This window comes from Microtus ochrogaster, chromosome 6 (assembly GCF_000317375.1).
Source record: "Microtus ochrogaster isolate Prairie Vole_2 chromosome 6, MicOch1.0, whole genome shotgun sequence".
NCBI classification, from domain to species: Eukaryota; Metazoa; Chordata; class Mammalia; order Rodentia; family Cricetidae; genus Microtus; species Microtus ochrogaster.
The window spans coordinates 1,084,901-1,109,580 of NC_022013.1; positions in this window are offsets into that span (position 1 = coordinate 1,084,901).

Sequence of the window (24,680 nt, forward strand, 5' to 3'; positions counted from 1 at the left end):
ACACACACACACACACACACACACACACTTATTTTCACTTTATATGTATGAGTCTTTGCCTGCCTATGTATGCTTGTATATCATGTGTCTGCCTGGTGCCTGCCTAGGTCAGGTCAGAGGAGGGTGTTGGATCCCCTGGAGCTAGAGTTACAGAAGTTTGTAGCTGAGAACCAAACCTGGGTCCTCTATGGGAGCAGCAAGTGTTCTTAATCATGGAGTCGTCATTTCTCCAGTCTTACATCTTGTTTAATTAATCTTCTTCTATATTACATCTACTTTCATTATTTTTCTCAACTTTGTTCTAGTCAAGTCTTCTCACCAGCTCTTTCAGAAAGTATTTGTGGAGGCAAACTTCGTGAGTTAATGCATATCTGAAAGTATCTTTTAGTATGTCCTTGAACTTGGTTTGTTGTAACTTCTGTGTTCAAGGTCATTTTTCCTTCTGAGTTTTGAAAGCAATGATTCATTGCATTCTCCTTCCTAAAATATCTATAAGACCTGTCAATTTTTAATTTTAATCTATCCATTGGAGGTAATCCATTACCTGTCATTCTGGGTCTTATTTTAATTTCTCAATTGCATTTATCTGTCTCTCTGTCTCTCTGTCTCTCTGTCTCTCTGTCTCTCTCTCTCTCTCTGTGTGGTCAGAGGTCAACTTGTAGGAGTAGTTCTCACTCTATGTTGGTTCTGAGTATTTCTACCAAGTATGTATATGCAAGCATATGCACACACACATGCATATGCACACACACAGATTTTATACTTTGAGAATTCAAGTACTCATCTTAAGTTTTCATAATATATATCTTTATGACTTCTGATGATAATTTTAAAATGTTTGAGTAGACAATCCACTTTGTTCACACTGGGTGAGGATTATGAACTTCTGAGACTGTCAGTCTAAAGGTTAGTTCTAATTGTTTCTTCTTCAGAACTCTCCCTATGCCTACACTTAATAGCCCACATTCAAATTGTAATTAATTATTATTGTTGTTTCTCTATATAGAGTAGAAGTTCTATATATTATATATAGAAGTTTCAGACTGTCATACACATTTTTGTGTCTATACCATTTTGTACATACTGATCATAAAAAGTGCTGATCATGGAAAAGCATGTTAGGTTGAGTTGAACTTTGACCACTGCAACAAAATGACAGTATATTCTTCCATTTCTCTCAATGCCAAAAAGATTAGATTTCTATACAAATGAAGCTTGATATACAGACCATTATACCGAATATAACTCAAATACTCAACTAAACTTAGAGATATGAGGACTTTTCTCATTCATTAAAAATACTATTTAGACTATTTTTAGTTATTTGTTAGCTTGATAATATTTTGAAGAGTTGTTGAGTATACTGATTTACCATGTTTCCAGAAGTTTCTGGATTATGATATTTGCACAGTCTGCCTTATGGCATGATTTCGGGATGTAGTCCTTTAGGATATTCTATAATGATGTACCATGTGGTGAAGTATTCACAGCAGGTCCCATCCTTAATCCTGCCCTTTTGTTACCAATCTGATGGAAGATTCTGTAATTCTGACCATAAGGAAGACTGTAGGATGTGACAATCCATTTCTTACTCACTCTAGATGAACAGAAAGGATACTGATGAGGATGAATACGAGGTAATATTTGGTGATAGAACCAAGGAACCTGGTCTCTGAGGGTCTGATCTTGGAAGGGCTGAGATTAGAATCTGTTTTATGGCAAGACACTAAGACTGTAAAAAGCTACCAATAAAAGGCAATTTTCCACTGCCGTCTTCCAAAAGGAAACCAATACTAAACTCACAAAGTTGGGCAGAAACAATCAAGCCAAAACTCAAACACAAATCTCCCAGCAATCCATGTTCCAAACAGAGAGAGGCTGAGCAGGGTGTGGCGCTGGCCGAGTGATAGCTCTTTTTGTTAACACCAGAAAAACAGAATCCAGCTCTGTAATGTGTGTAGACGTATTAGAGGAATTTACTACGGAACTGTATGTGGGAGCTCCCATAAATCTCAATATCCCAGGCCTTTTGAACCTGTAGCGACTAAATAGAGTCAACTGGGAGAAATGAGGCTGCTCCTCCAGAGAATGCAATTTAGGGAGAGTCAGTACGGTCTTAGAGACAAGAATTATTTACTGCAGGCTGTTGTTCAAAAAATGAGATCAAAATTGCTCAAGGGGGGAAATTTCTATCAACAATTCAAATAAAGATCCAGGAAATGGGAGGAGTGACACAGGAGAAGGGATCATTCTTTGCTGAAAAAAAATGAAATTTAATAAATGACAAATGACAGCTGAAGTTACAGTGTAGGCGGAGCATGGTCAATACTTGGATATCTCCAGAGTTCTCTGAGACAGTTTAGAAACTCAGACCTACTATGGTGAGATCAGGCATTTTCAGAGACAACCTTCATACAGAAAAGCCTTGAAATATGTATTTACAGGGCCAAAGAAAAAATTGTCAAAGCTAAGCAGACTCAAGCATTTGGAATTGATTGGTTTGTGGATGCTGTGCTAGAGGTAGCCAGAGAATTAAGGGAATATAGCCACCCCGTTGCCTTGGAAAAGTGTGTGTCTTTTGGGCAAGGCTTTATTGACTTGCTGGTATCTCATAGGGGTGGGTGGTCCTGAAGTAGATGGCCTCCTGGGGTATCCATGTCTGCTAAGCATCCGTGGCAGCACTTAACAAGGATTTAATCATTTCTAAGCTATCATTGTCCATTATTTCAACGTCCTTTCCTTCCAACAGTGGTCCTGGGCCAGGCCCGCTCTCAATATAAGCTTCCAGACTGGTTCTGTAAACAAATACAAAGATCTTTTTTTCTCATGCATTTTCTTCTAAATGTACTTAAAGATGCTCCTTCAAACAAACATGAAAGATGTCTATAAAAACAATAAAACAGAGCTTGGGGTTTGACTTAGTTGGTAAATAAAGTGCTGGTTGTGCAAGTAAACAGAGGGCTTCAAGTTTGATCCCCACGATCATGTAAAACAGAGTGCACCTGTTATCTCATCACCGGGGCTGTAAGATTACAGGGAGTGGGGAGAGGAAGCTCCCCGGGGCTTGCTGGCCACAGCCCTGTAAAATTGGTGAGCTCCAGTCTTAGTGAGAGACCGTGTGACAAAATCTAAGGTGTAGAGTGACTGAGGAAGACATCTGACACTGACCGCTGGCCTGCGTGAACACCCTCACCTGCTCCCCGACCACAGGATGACCCCTCATGATAAACAGTTCGTTTGTTCATTGATTGAACAAACATATACTACTACTTGTTTTTCAGGCTGTCTTGGAAAACAAGGATATGGTAATGAAAGGCAAGAGGAGGTTATGACCTGGTGTGGGGAGATGGATAGTTACAAAAGGTATTGATGACTGTTCTAAGGGTATAGAGAGACACGGAGGATTTAGCTGAGATGGCTAACTTTGTGTTTAGGTTACAACTTTGGTCGTTCTCCAGCCCAGGTTTTGAGGGATACATAAGTGTTAGATGGAGATAAATTGAATCAGTAACCATCTAGTCCACATCATCTGCTCTCTCAAGTGTGGGAGACATTAGTGAAGTTGATGATCTGTCTGAAGGGTCAAGTTTAGGAGATAATAACAATTATTTAAGGCACAAAATTGATACAATTGTAGATAAAAATGAGTTGTTTAATCTTACAGGCAATTGGACTAGGTGAAGAGAAGTCTAAATAACTAGCAAAATGTGATTTCTGGTGCTTCTCTAAGGAGTTTTGTGAGAGTTGAAATTTGAGTCAGTTGGTGGGAAAAGAACATATGGCCTTCCTTACTGGTGTGGGTGGGCGCCATTCTGTCCTCCGAGGTCTGCTGTGGGTCTGCCCGAGTTTGCTGAAGGCCCAGGTAGAACACAAAGGTAGAGAACCAATGATTCTCTCTTTCTTTCCTTGAGCTAGCCATCCCACCGCCTTTCCCAAGGATTCCCAGAATTCTTTGTTCTTGACCCCTTGAACGTAGAGAGCTTTATCAAAGGAGTTCTTCTTGGTTCTCAAGCCAGTGGTCTTGACTGAATTATAACGTGGTTCCTGTTCCTCCTGCCTGTAGATGACACATAGTGTAATTTCTGAGCCTTCATAATTATGTGAGCCAATTAACACAAGGAATCTCTGTCTCTATATCTTTCACTCTGTGTCTGTCTGTCTGTCTCTCTCTCTCTCACACACTCAATTTTCTTTATCTAAAGAGCCCCAACTCATCCAGAAAATAAAATATAACAAAGGATTGAGGATGGTTAAGGGACATGAGTTATTTGTGAGGTGATTTCCCTTGGATGAAGAGATTTTTTTTTTCTGAATGGAAACATTCCAACCTGGAGGGAGGAGGAAGGTTCATAAGACTCAGGAGATAAACCAAACTTATAGATCTTAGAAGGCTGGAAGTTTCAAGATTCATAAAGTCCCTTCACAAATTTATACAAATAGTAAACAATTGCAGGAGAGAGGTTTCTGGGACCAGTCAAGCTGTCTATGAGTTGTGTGTGGAGCAAAGGGATGCAGATTTTGTGAGTTTGAATCCATATAGGAGAGGGATTTTTGGGTGGTTACTGTTGCCTTTGAGTCAACCATGTCCTGTAAGTAGCCACTGGGTTACTAAACTACTCACTGGGTTCTCTAATCTGTTGTTGTTGATGATTGCAGTGGTTGAAATGAGCAATGATCCCATAGGCTCAAGTATCTGAACCCTTGATCTGGCTTTTGGGGAGGTTCTAGAAACCTTGGGAGTTGTGGCCTTAATCACTGGGAGTAGCTTTGGGATTTCATGGTCTTGCTCAAATTTTAGTTCATTTTTTTTCTGCTTTCTGTGTATGGGTTGAAGATATACTCTCTCAACTTCCTGCCCTGGCTGCCTGCTGTCCTGCATTCTTCATCAGTATGGATTTAACTCTCTGGAACCACGAGCTAAAATGAACTCTTTCTCCTACAAGTCACTTTTGTTCATGGTGTCTTATCACAGTGGCAAAGAGCACCTAATTTAGTGCTCTGTCTGAGATGAATAGACATTCATCCACATCCCTCCAGGAGCAGTCACGCACGTGTGGTATGTGGCCCACTTGTTAGAAGGTGGGAAAGGTCTCAGGGATGTTCTAGAAGGTGAAAAAAGGCCCATGAGAAAAATATGTCAGGAAAGTAAGCAGCAGATGCATGTCTAGAGGGCCAGGGAGGAAGCTACAGAGTGTTGTGTTGGGGGAGAGGAAGGATCACAGGATCTAAGGCTCAAGGAGGGGTCTGATTGAGTTTGGTTTCACAGGCTTCAGTTTGACCAAGGCTTGTATTCTTAAGTCAACGGGAAGCTTTGTCAAGTTTGATCGGAGGAGTGGTGACACCTGATACTTGCTTGAAGGATTTTTTTTAAACAGAGAAATGGCATGTGGTGGGCAAGAATGGAGGCAGAGAGGTTCATGGACTGGTCACACTGTGGTCCAGGCCAGGCCAGCTGTCTTGGACAGAATTAGCTTAGTACATAGAGACATTGAGGTCCAGTTGACATTTTTTTGGGCAAGGCAAAAGTACAAAGACAGACAAAATCTGGGAACATTAGGAACATGGAAGAGTTGGTTTAAGGGGCTGAATAAGATGTTAACTTGTGCATCATGTATATATGTACACATGTTCACGCATGTGGAGACCAGAAGTTAACATTGGGTGCCTTCCTCAATCGCTCTTTATTTTGTTGAGACAGTGTCTCACTGAACCTTGACTTTGGTAATTAGCTAGACTGGTTGACCAGTAAGTTCCAGGGAGCCTCCTGACTGCCTCTCCAGCACTGGGACTACAGATGTGAGCTACTAGGCCCTTTGTCCCCCAGCAGGTTCTTGAGAGCCAAACATAGGTCTTTCTGCTTGTAGAGCAAGCACTTTATAGGTGAAGCCATTTGGTCAGCCCCAGGATACTAACTTTGGAATCATAAAATATCCTTTCTGGCCCTGTGACCTGTGGACAAGCGGTTTAACAACTCTGGGCTCTGCTGTTCTCATACAGAATTGACATGTTCCCTCTATATCATCCTATGTGTTCATTAAGCTGGTATATCCCGACTTTAATCATTTTAGCATGTTATATTCCTAATAAATAATAGCTATTAATATTAAGGTTTAAACTTTCTTCCAGTTTGTCCTCATAAAATGTTTGTGCACGAAAGTGCTATCATAGGACGTGATCTTTTATCATCTTCCGTAAGTCAGCTGTGCCTGCTTGCAGGAGTCCATCCAAGTGATTGTAACTTCCCCTTACAGAAGGGGAGGATGACCAGGCCCTCACCGGAGTCCAGCCATTTATATCTAATTCTGCCCTAATTGCAGGTTAGCTTCAGGGTCTTGGGAGCATATAGGCTCCAATGGAAGAGAGACTCTAACCATTCCACTACACGGAAATCGTCATCCTGCCTGCGTCTGCTTTGTAGTCAGTTATGCCCCTTGCAATTGTCCTTTACCCATGCTTAGTAAGCAAACCCAATAAACCCATCGGCTTCCAAAGTGAACTTGGGTGAAATTCTGCTTTGGTTTGTGGTTTGGGGCCCCCATGAGGAGTGGTAGCTGTTCACATCTTGGGGTGGTTTGGATAAAATTGCCCTCTCCACAAATGGCTCATAGGGAGTGGCATTATTGGAAAGGATTAGGACATGTGGCCTTGTTGAAAGAAGTGTTCCACTGGCTTTGAGGTTTTAGTCGCTCTCTTTTCCTGCTGTCTGGTGAGACGGAGAACTCTCAGCTACCTCTCCAGCACCATGTCTGCCTGCACGCCATCATGCTCCCCGCCATGATGATAATGGACTGAGCCTCTGAACGTAAGCCAGCCCCAATTAAATACTTTCTTTTATAAGAGTTGCCATGGTCATGGCGTCTCTTCACAAAAATAGAAATCCTAAGACACATCTCTTCCAGTAAGGAATTCTCAAAGCGAATACAAGCATGTCATTTTCAAGTCTTTATAAGTCTTCACCAATAGGAGTGTTTCAGTTAGAGCTAGTGAAAGGGAAAAGTTCTCTGGGATTGATAGTCATTTCTTTTTAAACAAAGTTCTTTCAGATTGTGTAATTGGATCTTCTCTTTTCTGCCCTTCAAACCTCACCTCATTCATTTCTTTGATTGGCAATGACTGACCTTGCCTGGAATTAATGTAATGGTGCCCTGAGCAGTGCTCGATGTGCTCTTTCCGTCAGCTGGGGGACCTGCGCTGAGCGCATCTCGGTACCCCGGTGCACTCTTGACTCACGGAGGAGAAAGGGTTCCTTTCCTTTCTAACCAGTGGTTCAGAAGCAGCTTGTGAAGGCACTGGAGTGAGGGGGAGTGAGTGGAGTAAGGGAAGAACAGCAGCTGTCAGGCCCTGCAGATGGCTGCTCTCCAAACAGTCGAACCCAGTAACACCGTGTACTCCTGGAGTGCAGAGGAATGTCTCTCATCAGGGCACGAGAGACAGGGAAAGACATGAATTTGGGCTTGGAAGAGTTTTTGAGGGTGAGGGTGGGATTTGCACCACATGCGAAACGCAAATACAAAGGACATTGTGAGGAGGCTTTCCCAGAAGACAGGGTAGCTACCTGTGGCCCTATAGAAGAAAGCAATGCACCCTACCTGTGACCGGATAAAAGAAAGTAATCCACTCTACCTGTGGCTCAGAAGTTTGTTGAAGCAGGTGGTAGTGGAGCCGGACAGATAGGACAATAACAACTTGGTCTTTGAATCTGCTATGAATACAAATATAAAATGCTGTGTGTGTTCTTGTGTCTGCAGATTCAGGCACATATGTCTGTGAACACGGGTGTGGAGGCCAGAGATCAGTGTCAAGTATTCTTCCTCAGGCACTATATTTTTCTTAAGGACGAGTTCCTTTACTGGCTTGGAACTTGCCCACTAGGCAAGACTGGTTGGCCAGTGAGCTCCAGGGTTTAGCTGTTTCTGCTTTCTCAGTGCTTGGTTCCGAAGCACATGCCATCATCTCTGGCTTTTGGGAACTGGACTCAAATCCTCATGCTTGCACAACAAGCCTTGTACTGACTGAGCCATGTCTTCAATCCCTGAGACCGTTTGTGATCTTCTAGTGCAGTGCTTCTCAATCTTCCTAATGCAGTGACGCTTTAATACAGTTCCTCATGTTTTGGTGACTCCTGGTCATGAGGTTATTTTCGTTGCTGCTTCATAACTGTAATTTTGCTACTGTCGTGAATCACAATGTAAATATGTGTTTTCTGATAGTCTTAGGCTACCCATTATGAAAGTATCATTTGACCCCCAAGGGGCTACAATCTATAGGCTGAGAACTATGGTTCTAGTGTCTAGTGTGGTACTGGACACATGGTGAGCTTTCCATAAAGCATTTATGGTGCTAGGGTTGTAGCTCAGTAGAAGAGTACTCACTTAGCATATACGAGGTTCCGGGTTCAATCCCCAGTACCACAAACAAACATTTCTGGGCTAAGTTACCATAAAAGTCATATTTAAGGAACTCTGTATGAAGGTTAGCTTTTCTTTCTTCAATGTAAAGATTTTCTTTATTTTTAGTTATGTGGATTTGCATGTGTATAAATGGGCATATGCACGTGAGTGTGAGTACCAGCAGAGACCAGAGGGCATAGGATCCCTTGGCGCTGGAGTTAGAAATGATTGTAAGCTCTCCATCGTGGGCACTGGGAAGCAGACCTATAACTCCTACAAGAGTGGTATGCACTCTTCGCCACTGAGAGCCAGCTCTCGACCCCTGTGATGATCGGCTTTAACTGTCAACTTGACACAACTGAGGGTCCCGGGGGAGGACTGTCTGCGTTGGTTTGTCCTGTGGCATGCCTGTGAGGACTATCTTTATAAAACTCCTTGCTGTAGGAAGACACAGCTTGCTGAGAGTGGCACCACTCTCTGGGCATGGGGTCCTAAACTGTGCTCAAGCCGAGAAATCACGCTGAGCACCAGCAAGCAGGCGAGCGAGCTCACGTTCATTCATTTGTCTTGGCTCTTGATGTGATTTAACTGTTTGAAGTTCCTATCTTGAATTCCTTGAAATGATGACCTGGACCTGGGAGCTGGAATAATTCCTTCCTCCCAGAAGCTGCATGTTGTCAGGATGTCTTACCACAGGACAGAAACGAGGCTAGAAACTCCAACTGGTCCGAAGGGTCTGGGATGTGGTGGGAGAGGAACTTCTTGGCTTCCTGAAACTATGTTTTCTCATATATTACCTAACAATGTTTCATCATGGAGGTACCACAGACACATGGCCCTGTTATGGCTTAAACATGACTAATATCCTTCAAAGGTCCGTCAGTATGTTACAGGACTGATTCCCAAGCATCACTCCTAGGAGGTGGTAGAACCCTCAAGAGGTGGGAAATGTCGTCATGTTATTGGGGATGGGTTGATGAAGGAGATCATGAGACTGGCTTCTCCCTTTTCTTTCTGCTTTCTCTGGCTCATCAAGTGATGAAGTAGAATCTTAGAAATATTTACTCTGAGCCATAAACCCCCATAAGAGGCTGTGCTAGCTCATTTTAATAGCCAACCTAACACAACCTGCTATCACCTGGGAAAAGAGACATAATATGTAATTATCCACACTAGCTTGGCCTGTGGGCAGATCTCTGGGGAACTGTCTTGATTGGTAAGTGATGTAGGAAGATCCAGCCCACTGTGGGCAGCACTATTCCCTAGGCTGGGTTCTGAGTTGCATACAATTGAGAAAACAAAACAAAACAAAACAAAGAACAGCTAGCAAGCAGGTGAGCAAGCAAGGGTCCAGGCATGAGTTTATTCCCTCTCTATTTTGGACTCGGGTATGAAATCATAAGTTTCCAAATAGACGTGCCTGCAACAATGGACCATAAGATCACACAAATCCTTTCTTCCCTAAATTGCTTTCTGTTATGGTATTTTGTCACAGCCCCAGGACTACAGCTAGCATAGAAGCTGTGTAGAGATTCAAAATAAGGCCTGCCTACCTCCAAAGACCAGGTTTTTCCCACTGTGAAAAAAATGTCCCCTTCACATTTAGAGGGAGGAGTCAGGGCAGAGATGTGGAGCTGAGATCAGAAAAGCATTGTGGACACATTTCTGCAGGGCCCAAAGTACTACGGAGGGTCCTGTGATACATCTCGTAGCCCAGAGAATGGGATTAGGAAACATAAAACAACATCAACAAAAGGAGGGAATTTTCATTCTTCCTACAGCAAAGCTGGCGGGATGGTGATGAGCATCAAGCCAGCACGAACACTGGCGTGGTGCTGGGTTGTCGTTGAACCTGCCCCTGCATGGTCTCTGTCACCACATAGCACAGACACAGCATGCATTATTAAAAATAGTTCTGAAGGCCGAGGGTACAGTGTGGTCATCCAGGCTAACACAATAGCCAAAGAAAATGTGTCGATTTGTTGGAAAATGCACAGCAGGCGTTTACCCTTGGATGTTTCCAAAACCAGAGGTATTTGTGCTTAGCCTATTAGTTACTGTGGAGGAATGCCGTGAGGGCTTGTTTTATTCCCAATCAGGGGACTCACATTTCTGGCTGTGTTATCAGTCTCCTTCCACATCATTTTTAAAGGCGAGCTGTAAAATGTTTTTGTCTACTGCGGCAGCGAGGAGGAAAACTTTATTAGTGGGAAAGTAATGCAGTTTGAAGGAGTCCTGTAAAAACGGAAATCTGTTTAGGACACTTAATTCTGGGCTTTACAAGGCAACTGTGGCTTTCTTTGCAAATAAACAGGAGCCCTTCCAACGTGCACGAGGGCACTTTGCCCGTGCTGACTTCATGACATGTGTGGGGAGGGAAAAAACGGAGGTAGCCTTTGCCTTTCCTCCTGTTGGGACCAATAAAGAGCTGAGAATTGGAACCCGAGTAGGATGGGCTAGTTGAGTATTTCAGATTGCGGCTCATTTGTGGCCGCAGTAGGTATGGACCGGAAGTGTGCCTGATGGCAACAGCACCTTGATACCTCCCCTCTGGCCTGCCCTCCGAATCCATCTCAAAGAGTAACAGGCAGCCCCATGGATTTCCAGTGTTAGTGAATTTGACTTGTTCTCCTTGCCCCACAAAGCCACTTATTCTCATGTTCACATGTATACATGCATGCAAAAGGCACACATATGTACACACAATATACATATCTATACATTCATATACATAAAAACACACACCCATGTATACATAGACACAAGCACATACATACACGCACATGTACACATGTTCTGTGGTCCATATGTATCAGTTATAGCGGTTAATATTATCAAGTTAAAAAGATTTACACTCATCCTGGAGACAACTGAGCATTCGTAAGAGGAATTATTCAGATTAGATTAACCTAGGTGAGAGGACCCTAAGTGTGGATGGTGTCATCCTCCTTGTCTGGGATCCCAGCCTGACAGGAAAGGAGAGAGTGAGCTGAGAACCAGCATTTACCTCTGTTTTCTTCTGGGCTGCAACTGGCGGGCACAGCAGTCTCCAGATCCTGCTGCCGCAACTCCCTTGTCTCAATGAACTGTGCTGTGCACTGTGAGCCAAAAGCAGACTGCTTTTTCCTTAAGTGGCCTTGCCAGGGATTTTACAGCAGGAATGAGACAAGCAACCAATGCAGTCACAAATGCAACCCAGAACAAAACCATACATTTGCTTAAAACATGACATTGCCTTTATAATTTCATTTCAAATTCGGCGTTGTGTATGTAGGTATGTGCATGTGAGTGCAGTTGGCTACAGAGGCCAGAAGAGGGCAGTGCATCCCACTGGAACCCTAGTTATAGGCGGTTACGAGTGACCAGAGAGCTGGGAATCGAACTCTGGTTCTCTGCAAGAGCAGCAAATGCCAGGAACCACCAAGCCATCATCTCTCTAGCCCCAACGTGGGATTTTTTATTGTTGTGGTTAATTTTTTAAAACTCCTTTGTGATTGTCAAGTGTGAACTTGGTGGATGTAGAGAACAACAGTGCCACAAGGTCGAAGGGTTAGACACTTGGGCAGGTATGAGAGCAAGGCTCACAGATCCTAGAAAATGGGAAATACAGAGAAACGGAGGGAGGAAACAGTGACTGTCTTCTGACTAAGGAAAAGGAACTTTATTTTGGTGACATTGTCTACTAAAGACACGTCAACGGCTATATTACACATACAGAAATATATAAGATGATTTTTTTTTAAAAAATGTGCTTTTGTGGTAATATAAGTTGCCCATGCACTTTGCAGACAGCTTGAAAATATATAAGTATAAAGGAGAAAATAATTGGGCAGTGCTTTTGCAGCCAGAGACAGATACTGTGATTGTATTATTATGCCCTCACACAGACTTTCTCCAGTGCATTTTAAAGCATGCTTTTTGCAAAGCCTAGAATATAGTAAATGCAGGATCCTTGCAACTTTTATGTGGAGAATGATAAGGAAAGGATTGAAGAAGGTGGTATCTGATTTTGAGAATAGTTTCTTTTATTTAGTCTTTACCAATAAAAAAAATAAAATCCTGAGGCTTAGGTCATCCAATATGAGTTTTAAACTTGCAGAAATCATTACTTTGGTTCTTTGGCAATGAAAATGGCCATTATATTGCTTGGTATGGCTTCACTTTTATGGAAGAAGAAAGAAAAAATACTTCCGTGATTCTCTGAGCACAGCACCATAATCATGTAAATACTTGAGCTATTATTTGAGCAAGTGCTGGCATTGAATAATATAGGTTATTTTAAGAGGTAATCAAACATGGAGGGGACCTTTATCTAAACCCTGGCATAAACAACAGGATTCAAAGATGAGCATTTCTTCATTTAGGTGAGAGAAAAATTATTGGAGGTGGGGGTGTCACATTGCATGGCCAAACAGTACTCTGGGCTGTGTGTTTATCAGAAAAGATAATGAAGTCCAGTATGTACTTTCAGTGGGTCCCACAGAATAAAAGAACTGGTAAATCACTCCGCACCACAGACTTTTTTTTTTTATAGGAACTTTTTTTTTCGTCCTAGAATGCATTGTTCAGTAACTTCTGTTTCAACAGGGCAATATGTTTTTTATTTTTATTTTTTTCACCTTGACACACCTAGAGTCCCTTTGGGAAGGAGTTGGACCTAACACAAAGAACGGCTTTATTCAGACTTACCTATGGGCATGTCTGGGAGGAATGGTCTTGATTGATGATGATGTGGGAGGGAGGACCCAGGCCACTGCAGGCAGCACCATCCCTGAACATGTGGTCCTGAATAAATAAGAAAACTATTTGGACATGAGCCAGAAAACAATCTAATAAGCAGCATCTTGCCATGATTTCTGCTCTAGCTTCCTGTCTTGAGTTCTTGCTCTGACTTCTTCAGTGGTGGATTATTAACCTGGAACTAGAAGATAAAACATACCCTCCCTTCCCAAGTTGCTCTTGGTCATGGTGTTTATTGTAGCAATAGATCAGTTTGCTAGAGCATAGGGGGCTGGCTTTGAACTTCTGACCCCCCTTTCCTTCATCTCTTGAGTTTGGGGATTATAAGCGTGCACCATCTTATGTGATGGTCAAGATGGAACTCAGGGCTATGTATGTACTGGACATGTACCAACTGAGGTACATTCTTAGTCGGTGGTAATCTACATTTTTATTTGAGAAAGAAGACAATTCTTGGTTTAAAGCTCCCTCTTCAAAAACAGTAATTATAGTTAAAAACACCTGAAATTCTAATATGAATGTCAACAGCAAACCAACTGGGGGCATAGTGGTGCACACCTATAAACTCAGCACTTGGGAGCCAGGGGCAGGGGGATTTCTGAGTTCGAGGCCAGCCTGTTCTACAGAGTGACAGAATGAGTTCCAGAACAACCAGGGCCACACAGAGAATCCCTCTCTCTGTGTAGAAATAGAAAAAAATGAACCAACAGCAACTCCCCCAAACAAGTAAGCAAACAGCAGTGGCAACAGCAACAACAACAAAATCCAACTGAATAACTAAAGCTTCTTGAATCTTGAGTCCCGCCTTGCCTTCTGATACTCCAGCAAACCCATAAATGCCTTAAACTTTGGTTTGTTTGTTTTGGGAAGAAAGGATCTCCTGTAGCACAGGTGAGCCTCAAACATGTGTAGCTGAGGATGACCTTGAATTTCTCATCCTCCTGCCTCCACCTCCTCCTCAGTGCCACCATGCATAGTTCATGTGGTTTATGGATAGTACCAATTTTGTATGCAATTAGATCAATTTCTTTCAGCTTGTGACTGGCTCTAAGACATATTCATTGACAAATTGTTTACTAATTTCTCATATGAAGTAAACAAAGTAAGCATTGCCTCCTCTTGATAGACAAGGAGAAAGAAATCCAATGACTAACCTCTTCATGAACAATAGCATTGGGGCTGTTGCTCAGGGCTTCTGTCACTGAGAAAGCAAGTATTCTGCTCTCCAAAATCAACATAAAGGAGGTGGTGGGAGGTTTTATTTATTTTTTAACTGCTTTGGTACCCAGTGTTTCTTTATCTAGGAAATAAGGTCACATACTTTCTATATAAAGTTAAGACTAATTTTCATTTAATTTAATTTTTAAATAGGTGAAATAGCTACACGATTTAAAAGTCAGCTATGCACAAAAGTAGAGCTTAGAGAACTTTCTATGCACATTTTACTCTATTGTCAGTACCCTCTGTAGTTAAATATTTTAAATCCCTACGAAATAAGCAAATTGTGTGACTACCCATTCCTCCATCATCCTTACACCAAGGAGTCACAGAACGTGTGTGTGTGTGTGTGTGTGTGTGTGTGTGTGCACGTGCGCATGTGTGTGCGTGTGTGTGCATCTGCAACAGAGGTCAACTTTGGTTGTCATTCCTCAGGTGCTATCCACTTTGTTTCTTTTTTTTTTTTTTTTTTTTTTTTGAGGGAGAATCACTTAATGTCTTGGAGTTCCCCAACAGGCTAAGCTGGCTGATGAACTCTTAGGGACTTTACCACCTCTGTCTCCCCAGTGCTGGGATTACAAGCATGGCTCACCATGTCTAGCTGTTTTATGTGAATTCTGAGGATTGATTGAACCCAAGTCCTCATGCTTACATATGGGGCACTTTGCGGCCTGAACCCCAGTCCCAGAGAATGCTTTGTATGCTTACTTATCTTAGTGATACATTCTAGAGACCACTCGATGTGACTTCTGAGAGCTAGCGTTCTGCTGTGTTGCTTGAAGGGTCTCCTCTTGCTCTTCAGATAGTTTCCCATCGAGCTTCATTGACTCTAAAGCTTTGCTACCATGACACCCACAGTCACAATTAACTTTGTGTAGAGGTGATGCCTTGCTTTCCTAGTTGTGTTACTTTTCCAGGTAGTCTCTGTCCCACTGAGAGGCTCATGGTTGGTTCTCTTCAATTGGGTTTTATTTTCATTAGGTAAATTTCTTTTCAATAAATATTAGTGTAGATCCAGTGTTTTCATCCTTCTTGATCATAAGTACAGGTAGCTCTTACCTTCCACACATCATCTATTTTTGAAAATTTCTACAAGGGCAGAAAAGCCAGACAATAGACTGACTTATGGGCTATGAAGAAACTAGGGGAAGTTCTATCTGTGCTAAAATGTAATACAATTCCCACTTTCTCTTCAGGTCTTTAAGCACAGTCATTTATGATTCATGGCCAGCAGTTGGTACATGTTCTTTAATTGTGTTCTTTTTCTTCACAATTAATTGAATACACAATTGAGCTGTGTAAAGCCAATGAGAATCTGATTAAGGTGAAAGATTCTCTGTCTTCATTCTGCCTGGTGATTTGCAGCTTTGTCTCAATGGTGTCGAGTCTATATGACCTGTTCTTGTTATCCCTTGTATCGGTGTGTTCATTGTTCTGTTTCCTCCTCATTTTTATAAAACACTTGGGCAAAATGCAAGAAGCCTCCGAGTGATTGCGCAAACTTTGCTGATCTAATACAGAGCAGTGGTCCCTGAGTTGATGCCTCTGAGTGAAAGCTTTCATTGATCATTCCCGGAGCTTAGGACGAAGTTAGCACATGCAGGGGAGTTTAGCCCAGTCAGCCAGGAGACAAACTGTGAGAGGCGAGGCAACTCCATGCGGTATAAGAAGCTGCGAGAGGCCGCCATGCTGACAGCTCTTACAACAGAACAACAAACTGCTGAGAAGACTGTGTGGTCAGACTTCAGATGATGACCTACCATGAACACAGTCCACATTGCAACGTTGGTAATGCAGCTTCAATGGAGAGGTCTAATTCTCCCCACTACAACCCTTCTCAGCCTTTTCTTTATATTCCTCCCTACCTCTCAGTATGTATGTATGTATGTTTGTGTTTGTGTGTGTGTGTCTCTCTCTCTTTGTGTGTGTATGTATGCATGTATCCATGTGTCTTAGGGTTTCTATTGCTGTGAAGAGACACCATGACCCCAACAACTCTTATAAAGGAAGGAAAATATTTAATTGGGGCTGGATTACAGTTTTAGAGGTTTAGTCCATTATCATTATGGTAGAAAGCATGGGACATATAGGTAGACATGGTGCTGTAGGAGGAGCTAAGAATTTTACATCTTGATGTATGCCACACTGGACATATAGACTGAGCATATAAGACTTCAAAGCCTGCCTCTATAGTGACACACTTCCTCCAGCAAGGCTACACCTACTCCAACAAAGCCACATCTCCTAATAGTGCCTTTCCCTATAGACTGAACATTCAAACACATTAATCTAAGTGGGCCATTTGTATTTAAACCACCACAGCATACACGCATCCGTCTATCTATCTATCTATCTATCTATCTATCTATCTATCTATCTATCTATCTATCTATCTATCTATCTATCTTTTATCTGTCATCTATGTATCTGTCTGTCTGTCTATCTATCATCTGTCTATCAAGCCATCTGTCATGAGTCTATCTGGTTCACTATTTATATATCTACCATATATTTGTTTATCATTCATCTATGAATTTATGTATCTATTATCTATATAAATGAACAAATAAGCAAAACCCATCCTTCTCAGTGTACAGCCTAGACAGTCCTCTGCTGTGGGACAGAGGTTTTACCCTATAAAGATTTGTTTCTTGTACTTGTTTAATAAATTGCTGATTAGTCAGTAGCTGGGCAGGAAGTATAGGCAGGGTAACCAGGCAGGAAGTCGAGGCAGGGCAGTGAGAACATGACAATTCTGGGAAGAGGAAGATTTAGTTTGCAGCTGTCACCCAGACACAGAGGAAGCAAGATGAGAATGCCTCGCTGGAAAAGGTACCAAGCCATGTGGCAACACAGACAAGAATTAATGGGCTAATATAAGTTATAAGAGTTAATAAGAAGCCTGAGTTAATAGGCCAAGCAGTTTATGATTCATGTAGACCTCTGTGTGTTTCTTTGGGACTGAACAGCTGTGGGACGGGGCGGGAAAGAAACCTCTGTCAACAGGCCTCAGATGCTTAATTCTCCTTTCTTTAGCCTTCTAAGTTTCTGAATGCTAGGATTACACTATGAGTCACCATGCTTGGCTCTATTATTTACACTTTGTCATTGTGGTTTTTTGAGTGAGATGTCTCCCATATTCTCAGGAATCTGAATATTTGGTCCCCAGATGGGGACACCCTTTGGATAGGTTTAGGAGATGTGGCCTTGCTAGAGGAAGAACGTCACTGGAGGTGGTCTTTGAGGTTTTAAAACCGTGTTCTTCCCAGGACACTCTCTACTTCTTGTCTGTTTTTCAGATGTGAGCTCTCAGCTGCTGTTCCTGCTGACAAGTCTGCCTGCTGCAGTGTTTCCCCACCATGATGGTGATAGGCTCACCCCTCTAGAGCCATAAGCCCCCAGAAATCACTCCCTCTCTAAGTTGTTTAGTCATGGTGTGTTGTCACAGCATTAGAAAAATATCAAACACCATTACTAATAAGATGCTGCATTGGAGAGCCGGTGGTGGGTAGCAGGTGTTTGAGCAGTTCCTGCCTGGTCAGGCTGTGAAGGGGACGCACACAGACTCCAGGGACCAGTCAAGGGGCTCATGTTTAGAAACAGCAATCTTTTCATGAGTGAAAGCCTGGAATCATTCCCAGATCATCTCCAGCTATCTTTGGGAGTCTGATCGCTGTGTTCTCCTTGAGCTTCCCCGACACCAGGACTGGCTGTGTCAGGAGAGGAAAGAGGCCGCGAGCCCCAGAGCCCCAGCCATCAGACACTGCAGACCTGGTCTTAGTACACCAGCTCCCTTCCAAATGATCCCTTTCATTAGGAGTCCTCTGCAGGTTTGCGGAGGGTGATTGCACGAGGGAGGCCATTTGGCATTGAGCTGATTGTAAGTGCAGCTGCAGGAGCCCTCTCTCTGATTAGGCCCGAGATGCTGAAGCCAGATGAATTAATAATGAGTTGACGGGCAGCAGGAGAGACTCTGACACTGTGCTTGTTTATGGTAAGAGAAGTCTTATGTGCTTTCATTTTTACAAAACAATACCTTTTCTTAAACTCGAGACCCGCTGGCAAGTGCCTGGAGTAATTAAGCTTATTTTCCCAGAGTGCGTCCCCTCAGGAAAGCCCTTTGGCTAAGCACTGTTTATTACAGCCCACACAGGCTGAGACTTCTGGGTCATGCCCATTATGAACTGGGGAAGAAAGAGAATGGGGTTCTCATTCCTGGATGCTACCTTCAGAGCCATGGAGCTCTCAAGTTCAGGAGACATTTAAACCAAGTAGATTCTTTCTCCTCATCCAATTGCAAGAAAACACCCAAACGCAACACAGTCAGGTTAGGATTATTTAAGAGATGTAATTCTATTTCAATTAAAAACATTAAAAAAGAAACTATTATCCTTGATTAAATCTAAGCACAATAACAATGCTACCCAGTTGGGTTCTTTTCCCTCCCGTAAATGAAAGATAAACTTCAGTTCTAAGTTATAGTTGTAAGGCTAGCATTTTGCCAGATTTTGTGGTGGTAGCAAACCCTATATTTATTTGAAATTGCTTAAATTTGTACTCCTCCCAGCCTGATTGAGCTAATTAGAACCCATGGGGAATTATACGGTTAATGGAGGGAACTGTGGAAGTATAAATATGCAATGTAATTAGTTTCTATCTTTGTGTGTCTGTGTGTGTTTGTGTGTGTGTGTGTTACAATCTTGAAGCCCATGGGCAAAAGACTTAGAACAATAGGAACCATTGATTCTCAAGCTGCTATGGAAGTCCATAATTATGATATAATATCTTGCCAACCTCTTCATGCATAGAAGGGAATATGAGTAAATAAAACCCAGCAATTTCCTCCAACTAGCGTTCTCTATATCAATAACATACTTTCCCAGTTCTTTCTCCTTCTGGTTTTGTTTGTTATAGAGGATAGAAAATTCACTCGCTTGAACATTTTAGATATGATTGAAGGACTTTGTTGCATGGGATCAAATCTGGTTTGCAATCAGTTAAGCAAAAGGCTTCCTTGGTGGTATTCCCAGGGAGGAGAGGAGGTCGCCGTCTGTGCCCTCTGCCTACCACATGCAGATGACCTTGATTTTGATGACAGCTATTAATGCAAGTTCATGGCGCTTGGATTTTGTCATGTATTCTTTAATTTGTTAGGGCTCTACCTAGGCCAGGTGCTTCTCTGCGCACACAACCTTTGTAGTCTTCCTAGTACTCCAGGCTGGAGAGATGCACAGTTCCCGCCTCCCTGATAATTCCAATCCACACTGTTTCTTTACTTAGAATGACTTTAAGTAGCAAAATATACTGACAAGTAATGAGAGAGACCACAGAGCATGGGACCGCCATGGAATCCTTTAGTGTTACTTCCCCTACTTTCTTGAGCAAGGGGCACCAATCTTTATTTTGTTCTGGGCTGCCCAAGTTTTGTAGCTAACTGTACATGAGTACAGATGAAAATAACACAGAAGTCTTGCCAGTTGTCAGCAACCACTTGCTGAGTGTTGATCTGTGTCACATGCCACAGAGCTGGTAGGGGGACGCAGGAGCTGCGGTGGGGACTGGCCTCAGTCTTGCTGTGGGACACCTGCCTCTCCATCCCAAGTTGAGGTCCTGGAGATGTTTGGTCTTCAGAAATTGTGCCTCCGTCTGTCATGCACAAGGCTGTGAGGAAGGAGGAAAGAAAAATGCTTCCAAAAACACTAGTATTTGAATTTGTAAAATACCTTAGCATTAAAAAAAATCCAGTCTTTAATGTGTGTGTGAATGTGTGCTTGCTTGTGTGTGTTTGTCTGTGCATTTATGTGTGCTAAGAATGCTTAGAGATGTACTAAGTACTATTAGTTTTGCAGCCCTTTTGCTGGGAGTGGTCATCACTGTGTTGTACAATAGACACTTGGGAGAAACTCTGTCAGGGTGAAAACAAGTGATTCAGACAGTGCAACTTTTTGTCCCAGTCACACAGGCTGTGACGTGTGTCTCGTGCGTCTCTGTTCAGATTTGAGATAACGGTTCTCTCCTGTTACTAGCGCCAACCGTTAGCTCTGAACCCACACTGCAGATTCGGGTTCTGTCCTGCACCCCCAAACTTTGTTTCCATCATAGTCACCAGTATGACAATAGTCCTCCGTCCTGTTATGGTATGAAGAACTGAAATGTAATGTAATATAGTATTTTCAAAACATTTATTTTTATTATTTCATTGCAAGACTCATACAAGAGTTCTTTTCAACAGCACGTTTGTTGTGTGACTTTTCCTGGGGAGACAGAAACAATTTTTATTCAACTCATATAAGGCACCAACAGTGGACAAAAGAAATGATTCCATCCATCTAGCTTAGCGAATCATTAAGTTTGGGAGTGCTTACAGGAGCAGGGGTGAGGTGTTGCTTATAGGAGCAGGGGTTAGGGGTTACTACAAAAGCAGGGATAAGGGATTACTTACAGGAGCCTGGGTGTCTTAGGTGGAATCTCTATTGCTATGAAGAGACACCATAGCCACAATAATTCTTACAGAGGAAAAATTTTTAATTGGGGCAGTTTACATTTTCAGAGGTTTAGTCCATTGTCACCAGGAGGCAACATGGTGATGAGCAGGCAGACATGGTGCTGGGGATGTCCTACATCTTGCAGGCAATAGCAAGAGGTCTGTCTTGCTGGGCATAGCTTGAGTATATATAAGACCTCAGAGCCCGCTTCCACAGTGACACACTTCCTCCAACAAGGCCACACCCCCTAATAGTGCCATTTCCTTTGGATTAATTATAGGAGCATTGGTGGGGGGCTACTACAGACGTGTGGGAGACTCAAACGTAACTACCTCACTGAAAATCCCACCTGACCATGGGCTCTAACTCAGGAAAGCTCTCATATGTCATAGATTCCCTTCATTCCCATCATTCCTGCAGGACTTTCAGACAGTCCACAGAAGAACCTTCTCGCTTTAGCAATTGCTACTCCATGTACAATCTTGGGGAGGGGCCTTGTGACAGTTATGATGTCATACATTTTGTGACCTTGGTAAGATGTGTCTGCTTCTTTATCCCTTGAAAGATTTTCAAAAATCTTCTTCCTACCTCTTAGTGTTTTTACCACATGAAATTATAAATTATAAAATCATATTTATTTTACACCAAATGAACGATTTTTCTTGTTTATATTTGATACTTCAGAAATTTCTGTTGCTTTTAATGTCCTTTTCCTCTATGATAGAGACCAAAATGATAATTAAATTTCAATGTTTTCTTTCTCTGTCCACTGTTTTTTTTTTTCTTTTAATCTCAACAATGAATTCTAAGAGCACTACAATGTCTGGGCGATGGGTTATGGGAGTCAGAGTTGGAGTGGTGTTCATTTTGGAGAACACTGTCATAGATTCTGTGAAGGGAGGGCCAGGCACAGCTCCAAACTTGACATGAATGAATTTGTCAAAAATCTCACAAGGCATCTTTGAGAAGTGTGTGATTGCACTGGAGACAGGCACCGTATCCAAAGTCTCGCTGGCTGACCAGCACTACCACCCTGTGCTGTGCTAAGTGATGCTACTATTTTTATTATTACACAGGGTTATTTTACTGGCCAGCTTTACTTCAACTTGACATAGCTAGAGTCATTTTAGGAAAGGGAATCTGGACAGAAAATGCTCCTACCAGTTTAGCTTGTGGGCAAGCCTGTGGTGCATTTTCTTGATTGATGATTAATATGAGAGGTTCAGTCATCTGTGGGCAGCACCATCCCTGGCTGGGGGCCCGTAAGAAAACAGACTGAACAAGCCATGAGAACAAGCCAATGAGCAGCACCCTCCATGGCTTCTGCGTCAGATCCTCCTCCAGGTTCCTGCCTTGCTAAAGTTCCTGCCTTGGCATCCCTTAGTGATTGATGGGCTGTAACATGAAGTGTCAGATGAAAGAAACCCTTTCCTCCCCAAGTTGCTTATGATCATGTTATTTTGTCAGTAGAAACCATAAATAAGATATAAGGTCATTTTCATGCAAGTATCTAATGTGCCTCTTCTCCTCTCTTCTCTTCTCCTCTCCTTTCCTCTCCTCTCCCTTTCCCTCCCCTTCCCTTTCCCTTCCCTTCTCTTCCCTCCCTCCTCTCCTCTCTCCTCCTCTCCCCTTCCCTCCTGTCCCTCCTCTCTTTTCCATTCTTCTCCCTTCCTCTCCTCTCTCCTCCCCTCCCCTTCCCTCTTCTCCCTCTCCTCTCTCCTCCCCTCCCCTCCCCTTCCCTCTTCTCCCTCTCCTCTCTCCTCCCCTCCCCTTCCCTCCTCTCTCTTTCCCTTCTCTCCATTCCTCTTCTTCCCCTTTCATCTGTTCCCTGGAGAATTTCACTTCTACTTTGATGTTATTGGTCCATGCATGATTTTGTGTATCTATAAAGTCTCAGACTCTCAAATGAGGGAAAATTTGACATTTGTCTATTTGATACCAACTTATTTTTTACCATACGGTTGTCTTAGGTTGCATCTGTTTTTCTGCAAAGGACCCAATTTCATTTTTTCACAGATGCATAAAATTTCCTTATGTATACAATCCATATTTTCCTTACCCGTTCCTCTATAGTTGAACACCTAGGTTAGTTCCATAACTTAAGCTCTTGTGAAAAGTACTGCAAAAATCACTCATGTGTAAGTATCTCTGAGTTCAGTTGGCTTGGATTCCTTTAAGTAGATATATAAAAATTGCTTATAGTTTTGTTGTGCTATAGGCCCCCAATTTTATGCATGATAAGCTGAGATCCATACAGAAAAGTTTCCTGAGATTGTCTAGTTACTTAAATGAGGATGTTGTGGTTTGAATGACAAATGTCCCCTATAGCTTCATGTGTTTGAACACTTGGTCCCCAGTTGGTGGCACTATTTGGGAAGGTTACAGAGTCTGTAGGAGGTGGAGACTTTCTGGGAGAAGTGTGCCACTAGGGGTGGGCTTTGAGTGTTTATAGCCTTGCTTTTGTTTCCTGTTCTCTCTCTTTGCTTCCCGTGTGAGGATAAAATATGATCTCTCTATTTCCTTCTCTTGCTGCCATGTCTTCTCTATCACAACAGACTTTGTCCCTCTGGAACTGTGAGTTAAACTAAGCTCCTTTTCTTTAAGTGGCTTTGGTCACTGAATTATGTCACAGCAACAGAAAAGTTAATACGGTATGAGGATTGGAAGCCATCGCCCCCAACTCCTGGTCCAAGCCGACCCCACTGTCTCCTAACACGGGATGAGGTTTGGAAGTTCTGGCCCCCCACTCCCGATCCAAGCTGACCCCACTGTCCCCTAACACGGGACGAGGATTGGAAGCCCTGACCCCCTACTCCCTGTCCAAGCCTACCCCATTTTCTTCAGAGTTACTACCAGGACAGCCTCAGAACCTTCTGAGTCAGACAATAGAGTTTCTATTCCCAAGTCTTTCATTAAAGATGCCTGACATGTGAAATTCTTTCCTTTAACAGTAATTTCTTTGTCTTGTCTTCAGGAGCCTGGGCATGAGGAGATAAGCCAATATATCTGCCTGTTGAGCCTAGAGTTAAAAAATAATTTTAAAAGAAGAAAATAGAGATATTTCTGAAGCAATAAGGTAGTGGGATCCTTTTTTCTTTCTCATTTTTGTTTTTTTTGAAATAGGGTGTCACTATATAGCCTAAGTTGTCTTCAAATTCATAAATCCCGTGTGTCTGCTTTCTGAGTGTTGGGATTATAGGTGTAACCATCACGCCTGGTTAAATGTTTTAACATCATGCTCTTTCATATTCCTCAAATCTAGTACTAAGGAAATACCCATGAGCAATGTGTTATTTATGCTTTTCTAGAAGAACAGAACATATAGAATGAATATGTATCATGTAAGGGGATTTACTAGATTAGTTTACACCAGAGGGGCTGGGTAGTTCAGCCGGGGCTTGCTGCAGCCTGGGGAGTGGAAGAATCTGGTAGCTGCTCAGCCCACTGGATGATAAACACTGAGCCAACTCTCCAGACCTCTAGTATAATATACACCACCAGGTACTGGTCAAAGACAAGCTGAAGTATGGGGAACTTTAGTAAGTAGCATCCCCCCATGGCCTCTGCATCCAATCCTGCCTCTAGGTTCCTGCCCTGCTTGAGTTGCTACCTTGACTTCCCTTAGTGATGGATTGCTGTAATTAACCCTTCCATCCCCTAGTTTCTTATGGTCATGTTATTGAGCCCTATACATTCCACTGACCTGTTGCCTTAGCCTTCCAGAAAATCTAGTGCTAGTATAGACATTGTCAGGTCTCAAGCTGCTACAGCCCACAAGCATCTCAACCAAGCTGCCAGGCAGCCATTCCCGTCATCCCTTCAGATCTAGGTCCAGCTGTGGGAACTG